At 37.8% G+C, this 7,946-nt stretch overlaps 1 pseudogene; it reads right to left on the bottom strand.

Moving 5' to 3' along the window:
- LOC103741056 overlaps positions 1-3,412 on the bottom strand; it is a 12,871-nt pseudogene extending 9,459 nt beyond the window's left edge.
- Between the last annotated feature and the right edge of the window lie 4,534 nt (positions 3,413-7,946).

Here is a 7,946-nt window from a genome sequence, read left to right as displayed (position 1 = left end):
AGTATAGAAAATAGAAACATAGGAAGGTACACATTTTAAAATAAAAATGTTTTATTACCAATTAAGGATCTTCTAATGTATTTTTGTAAATATTTTAGGAACTCAAAAGGAGCTAACTAAGTGACTAACAGTTTGGGGTTACCATACACTTATATCTAAATAGGAGATTGAAATGGGCCTTAAAAGAAGAGAATGCTGGATTAATAGAGAATGCTAGGTGTGTTTAGGTGAAGACAGAAGTCATTGTAGGGGTAAAAACCTTTAGATTTTCTCACATAAGAACATATACATTTAAATTTTATGAAGAATTGGGTTATATGAAAGAGAGCCTAGCAGAGTATTTGAAAGACAAAGACAGTCTTCCTGAAAGCTGTTTTGAGGTTGATACTTCAAACAGAAGGTGGTTGCAGTTGGAAATGGTATACAGTAAGGAAATCCAGGAGCATGGTAATTGAAAATTGCCTGCCTCTGGGTCTGGGAGGGGCTTCCTCCATCTCCACTGTCTTGGGAAACCCTTCCTGAGGTTCTGGTTCAAGTACCTGCACAGCCTTGAATATAGGGACTGTGTTTTATCCCCCATTTTTAATTTGATGAGGTAGTAGTTTGATATTACTAAGGAACTTTGGCAAGGCAGCTTGATCATTAGAGACAGAACCATAACTCTAATACTTATCTTTCTCATTCTAAAATCCATTTTCCAGTTCATTTTATCTTATTTATTTATTTATTTATTTATTATTTATTTGTTTATTTGAGACAGTGTCTCCCTGTAGCCCCAGCTGGCCTGGAACTCACTGTGTAGATCAGGTTAGCCTCAGTCTCAGAGATCTGCCTGTCTCTGCCTACTGAGTATTGGGATTAAAGGTGTGTGTCACATCAGTTCATTGCATGTTAATGAACATTCTTGTAAATTTTTCTCATCAGTCTCAACATAGAGTATGGAAGTTCCCCAGCAAAATCCTGAAGCTTTTCATCAGTCTCTTTTTAAAAGTTTGCCACTGTCTCCTTGCCAGTGTTCCTGGTAGCTAGCTCAGTTCACAGGGGCTGAGGTTTCCTTGGCAGGCAGCCATCTATTCTCACGTTCCTTGCTAGCGGCTATGACTGTTGCATTCTGTGTCTTTGCCTGCTCTTTTTAAACAATTCTTCCATCTGATTAGTCGTTTAGAATCTTCCTCCCGTGTTTGTTGATCCTCACCTGTTTGTTGCTCTTCCTATGTTTAGAGGTTAGAATGCTGTGTCAGAGCAAACTTAATAAAGCTTAACAAGACACATATGCATTGAACTATCCAGCAGGCAGAGCACAGGTTTTAGAGTCGGCTTGCTGGTGTGCCTGCCTTGAAATGAGTGAATTTCATTGAGATCAATCTCTGTGTTAAGGAACTCAACAAAAAAAAGTTAAAATCCAATTAAACTAATTGGTTAATAATGGTTTCAATAAAAATGTCTTTTCATTTGCTGGCTGCAACCCCAGCATGAAATGGATTCCTATCAGGTCTTAGAAGAAACTTGATGATTACTTCTAGTGGTAATGCTTTATTTTAAACAATGGATATCAAAGACTTGGTTGTGGCTCCTGAGTGTATAACAGGTGAGCCAGGCCACCTGGAACCTGCAAACCTGAGAATCGACAATCTGAACCAAGAACAGTCAGGATTACATTTTAGTCTATTCAATTTACTGAAAATTACTCAAGTGGTTAGTAGGTGCTCAGGACGTATTACCAGAATGAAAGAAAAGCTAATCTCACAGTGAAAGTGGTCAACCATGAGCAGACTGACTTTATTAGACAGACACGGGCTTTTAAAAGTACAACTCTGCTTGTTTTGCTGGTAACTGATTTCCTCTAAGATAATTATCTCTTTCAGGCAAATACCTGTACATATCATAGAAGTTTTCTTCTTTCTGCCTTTAATCATGCCTTTGAAACTAAAGGGTGGCCCCCGAGGCCTTCCCTAGCTCATAGAAGCTGTTTGTACCACTTGACCCTCCACCAAGGAGATAAGGCCAATGCTTCTCTTCATCCTCCTTCTCATTAGTTTTCACTTTCTGATAAGACTGCTTCTTTCCAGTATCATTTCCACAATAGCTTTGGTGTCAGGCTCAGTGCTGTCTTCCTGAGAGTTCCCCATTGTTCTTGGAGATGCTGTAGCTTTACTGTCTCAGTTCCTCAAGATTTCACTTCACATACCACTTTTTTACTTTGGAAAATGATGTTCATAACTATATGCTGTGCTAGACCTTTGCCTGGAAGAAGACATGCGCACTTCTGCTATCTTGAACTCAGCCATCCTAGCTCTGGCCCTAGCCTCCCCCACTGGATCTCTCTTTTGTTTTGGCTTCATCTTCATCTCTTCTCCAGTTATGTCACTTGCTGTCATTTTGTTAGAGTTCATAAAATTGCCCCATTTCTCATTTTTAGATAGTTTTAGTAAACAGAATAAAGAATTCTGTCCTCCTAGAAAGCCCTACAGAATGCTTGGTTCTGAGATCATTTCTCAGTTTTTTGTTTTTTCCAGGCAATATAGAAGAATTCTGTGGAAATATTTTATTGTCCAACAAGGCAAAATTCTTTTTGGAAAATATCATTTTGATCTGTCAACTTCTTAAAATGTACTATTTACTCTTTGATGCATCATGGGTTGATTTTCGCTCCTTCAACTTGACTGAAACCCTCCTCCCCCAAACCACCAATGACAACTAACATGAGCTTCAGGATTTCAGATCTCTGCCTTCACCCACAGTGTAATTGTTTTCTATCTTAACTTTCTACCTAACTGCAACCTCGATACTGCTTTTCTTTCTGTGTATATTTCCTTCCTCTTTACCTTTCTATTTCACTGCTAAATTTCTCTTTAAATATTGGTGCTCCAAGCAGCATGCCCTTGGTTCTGCTTGCTTCTTACTTTCCATTCTTTCAGGAGTTTTTGTCTATCATCTTTATTTAAATGTCATTAATGTTTATACTGTTTATAACGTGAGTCTTTCACATTTCTGTTTTAATTTTCCTGAAAACACATCTATACAAAAGCTCATTAAGCACCTGTATAGAATGTCTTAATGTCATCTGATGTTTGAATTGTAAACAAAAACAAAAACAAAAACTCTTTTTTTGAGATAAGGTCTCACTATGATACCCCTGACTGGTATGGAACTAGCTATGTAGACCAGGTTGTCCTCAAACTGTAGTCTGGCCTGCCTCTGTCTCCTGGGTGCTGTGATGCTGGGATTAGGCCACACACCTCCACACCCAGCTAACATTTAATTCTTTGTCCACATGCTCCATCTCCTCCTCATCCCTGAACCAACTCTTGCCTTCTGCACCCCAGTTTGGATATGAATACCACCATACCTTCTCAGCTCTCAGTCCAGAATGAGAGTCATCCTGAAAAACAGATTCTTCACCTAAGATCATGCTGACACACCATCTCCTTTCTCCCTTCTGCAGGTCCTCATCTCTAAACTATCATCACTAACTTCAGATTCCTTTTTGTTATGCTTTGAAACTGCAGTGTCTCCTGAGGGCTCACATTCTGAACACTTGCTCCCCAGCTGGTGATACTATTTTGGGAGGCTATGAACTTTTAAAGATGGGGCCCAGCTGGCAGAAGTAGGCTGCTAGAGGTGGGTTTTAAAAGTTCTATTCTAGCTCCTGATTTTGGTCTGCTCTCTGCTTTCTGGTCTACCATGAGGTGAACAGTCTCCTACATGCAGTCCTATCACCATGAGCATCACTTTCACCTACCCTTTCTTGCCATGATAGACTGAAGTCCTGTGCAACCATGAATAAAAATTAATCTGACTTCATTTAGCAACTTCAAATTGTGTTTTGTGTGTTTGGTTTGACTTTGATTTTTTGAGAGCAGAGTCTTACATACTCTGTACTGGTCTCAAACTCAGTATGTATCATCAAGAATTGCGGTCACTGCCAGCGGTGGCTGCTCCTTCATTCTCATGGGCATCGAGGCTGCTCCTCCACTCACCCTGGGCTGAGGCTGCTCTTCTGCTCGCCTGGTGCTGAGGTCCCAGACCCCAGGGCTGGTGAGGAGACTGTGTCAGCGGAGCCGCATTCAGACACAGGAGACCAAGTTCAGTGACACAGGTCTGCTTTATTGCAGGAAGGCACAAGTTTATATAGGGTAGTGGTCCAATCACAGCACAGCAAGTAGGATACCTTATTAGCATAACAGGTTTAGCATCCTATCACAGTACAGCAAGTAGGATACCTTATTAGCATCATCCTATTAGCATAACAGACTTAACATCCTATCACAGAATAGAGGGTAGGATGCCTCATTAGCATACTGGGTTTCAGATTACAGAGCCTGGATTCCTGGAAACCACGTGACCCTGACAGTTGCAATATCACCCTAGGCTCAAGTCTGTCTCCCACAAAGAATGACCTTGAACTTTTGATCCTCTTGCCTCAAGCTCCCAAGTGCTGACATTGCAGGTATGTGCCACCGTTCTCAGTATTTGTGGTGCTGATGACCAACCTCAGAGTTTTGTGCATGGTAGGCAAGCACTTTACCTACCAAGCTACTTCCTTGAGTTGTTTATACCAAGTATTTTACAAAACACCTTATATACTTTATACACTTTTATTTTTTGCCTAAATTAAGTTTCTTCTAATTGTGTCAGTGCTGCCAACCTACATTTCAGTCTTCCACTATTACTTTGGTAATTAAAATTTTCTGTGATTGGTTAGATCAAGAGGAAGTACATAAAGACAACATGGAAAGCCTTTAAATAGTTCCACCTCCTCCTCACTTTGGCCATGCTAATCTACCGTACTGATATTCAAACTGTATCAGCTCTAGCCCTTTCTCACATTCTGGTTTCTTCCAGCTCTCCTCTCTTCTCTACCAGGAAAACCCCACTGATCTTTCCTTGTTGCTTCTAAGTCCTCTTTTGAATGGTTTATTATTTGTAAATATAACTTTGTGACATTCTCTATAATAATTCCTGTCATTAAAATATCTCATTTCTGTATGGACTGTTAGTTTCTTGAGAATGTGAATCTAATCTTTTATGCCAGTCATGGAATTTCAAATGATAATACATGTTCAATTAATATTTATCGAATATACAGGTGGATAAAATTATAAAAGTCAGGTGAACATTTTGCCATTTATCCTTTTAAATGTCAGCCTTAGAATTGGGTGATTCTTAAGGGAATTTTGTTCCTAATACTGAGGAGGACTCAAATCTGAATTTAATAGTTTAGCCTTGCACACCCAGTGGCTCTATTTTCTAGTGCTCATTCTATGTCTAGATGCAAAGTTTTTCCAGTAATTTCACAAGGGAAAATGTATAGAAGAATAACAGGCTCCTTTTAGAAATTGACTTAAGTTGAATTGGAAATCTGGCTGATAAAAATTTAGAACTTTCAGACTTGAGAGGAAAGCACTGTACCTAAACAACTTGGTCTATAGCAGTTAGCATACTAGTTCCTTCATCAAGAACATAAGGCCCAAGAATGAACGGTTTGTTGATTAACATAGAGTCTACTTACATTTCCTAGAGATTGGTTTAATAATGTCTTAATTTGAAACTTTTTTCTTAATTCCAGTCAACGGAATTATAAACTTTAACAAACACATTCATATTTAAGAATTTTCTATGGTCTTTAACCATATTTTAATAAGCAAGCTCTAGTGAAAGTACAGAATTTTGGTGCTTATTTGAGGATCGGTGTTGAGCTATGTGAGACAACATGGTAGAGACAATGTTTTATTTTGCATAATGATGATGCTGACACATATTTGCTTAAGTGCTTTAATGTTTTATCCCAAATGGGTGGTTTTATCCCAATGTCATGAATTTCTGTCTAAGGAGGGGTGCTAAAGAAAGGACAGATATTTTATAATTTGTCAAAATATATATTCTAGCACTTTTTGAAAAAATAAGTACCAAGCCCAATGTAAGCTACTAAGCTAATGACTTTTATCCTTTATGACCGGGCTTCAAAGGAGCTCTTAGCTAAATGAGCCAATTATTACATTGCAGGTATTTTTATTCCTTCCTGTTAAATCATGCATTTGGTGTTCTATAGAAGCTTTATGCTTATTAAAAACTAACCAGTATGTAAGAGCTTATGAAAGGAAACCTCACTTAGATCTTTTAAAAGCAAATGAAAATCTTCAAATCTAACTGGTACCATATGGTATACTCAGAAACACTTGTAAAAGGAAAGTTAAACCTTGAATATATTAATGATTTTTTTTACTGAAATTTAAAAAAAAAGTGCTGCTTTTCCATCTTCATAGCTGAAAAGATTTCTGAATCAAGCATTAGAGAACACATTTCCATAGAAGAAAGTGAATTCAGTAACATATCTGATGTAATTATGCTTATAAATAGTACATGGTTTTGAATAACACAGAAGACTAAATTTCTTAAAATTGTTTTAGTGGCTTAAAAATATCTACAGCTTCTTTTATTACTTTTTAAATTTTAATATTTCATTTATTATTTTTATTTTATATGTATTACCTGGATGTATGTGAGTGCACCCGTGTTGTGCAATGCCGCGGAGGTCAGAAGAGGGCTTCGGATTCCCTTGGAACTGGAGTTAAGGACAGTTCATAGCCACCATGTGGGTACTGGGAACCAAACCCGGGTCCTCTGCAAGATCATTCAGTGCTCTCAACCGTTGAGTCATCTCTCCAGCCCCGCTTTTCTATTTTAAAAATACAATATATTTTTATCATATTTAGACCCCCTCCCCTATCTGCACCCCTCTTATAACCTCTTCCAGTCTTCATAAACTCTATCATACATATTGAAGACCCTCGAGCCAAGTTTGTGACCCCAGATCTCCTTCAGTGTGCAGAGCCACTACAGCCTGATTAACCTATCTATACAGTTTATTTTCTATTTACATTCCCTCATTGTGCCTCAACAAACTCACTTCACCTTGATGCAAAGATAAAGCCCCACCTACTAGGCATGGCGTGTACTGAAGTGACTCTAGGGGAGCGATTTCCCATTCCCTTGCCACTCTGTTTTCGTTTCCTCACAAAGTCTCTTGCACTTAATTTATACTATTGTGTAAGACATCTAGTAAGATCCTGCATGTTTGTTTCCTTGTTTTTCTTTCTCCGAAAAAGCAAATGTGAGCATTCAAAAAACCGCACAGAAAGCAAATTCTTGCTGCGCTAACTGAGCACACCTGCACCTGTGGCCGCTTTCCCCTCAGACTGTCAACATCAAACAGGGCCATTGTTGAATGAAACAAAGAGTGCTTTCATTCTGTGTGCTGAAGAACAAGCTCCCGGAATATCTTACATAAATACTGTATCCACTGATACATGTACCTTCTTACTTAAGTGTCAATAATCACAGCTCACTTACTGAGGTGGGATTATTCTATGACATTAAAGCGAAGAACAATGTATGGAACCAGATTTTTTCCCCCCTGGCCTACTATAAACTGTGAGGTTTTCTGCTGTTGCTTTCACAGTAGGACAGAATGAGACACTATGTTGAACATTTTAAGAATTTTTCAGGGTATAAACTAGTGTTGAGGAACATGTTTAATTTAAATGTAAACAACAATTATTGCTTATCAACCAGAAGTATCAAAATATTTAATTTATTTAATAGTTTGTATAACTATAGACTGATTCTTTATAGTATTAATATATGTATAGATTAATGCACCTGAAAACAATAAAAATCAACAAATGATAAAAATAAAATGTCTGGGAAATTAATATAATAACGTATAAGAATCTTAATAATTAGACTGGTCATTTTGAGAGAACAATTGGCATTAAAATTATATATCTAAACTCTGAATGTGCTTTAGTTATGTAGGGATAAACCAAAACTTGGATGTGGCCAATAAATTAAGAATTCTTGAACCTTTAGTCATCTGATAGTTTATAGAGTTAGCTCATAGGATCATGAACAGAGATACTTGAAGGTTGACCTTTTATTTTTAT

This window comes from Nannospalax galili, unplaced genomic scaffold (assembly GCF_000622305.1).
Source record: "Nannospalax galili isolate Female #2095 unplaced genomic scaffold, S.galili_v1.0 scaffold1181, whole genome shotgun sequence".
NCBI classification, from domain to species: Eukaryota; Metazoa; Chordata; class Mammalia; order Rodentia; family Spalacidae; genus Nannospalax; species Nannospalax galili.
Note: the sequence above shows the minus strand (reverse complement) of the source record. Positions and strands in the feature narration are given on the sequence as shown.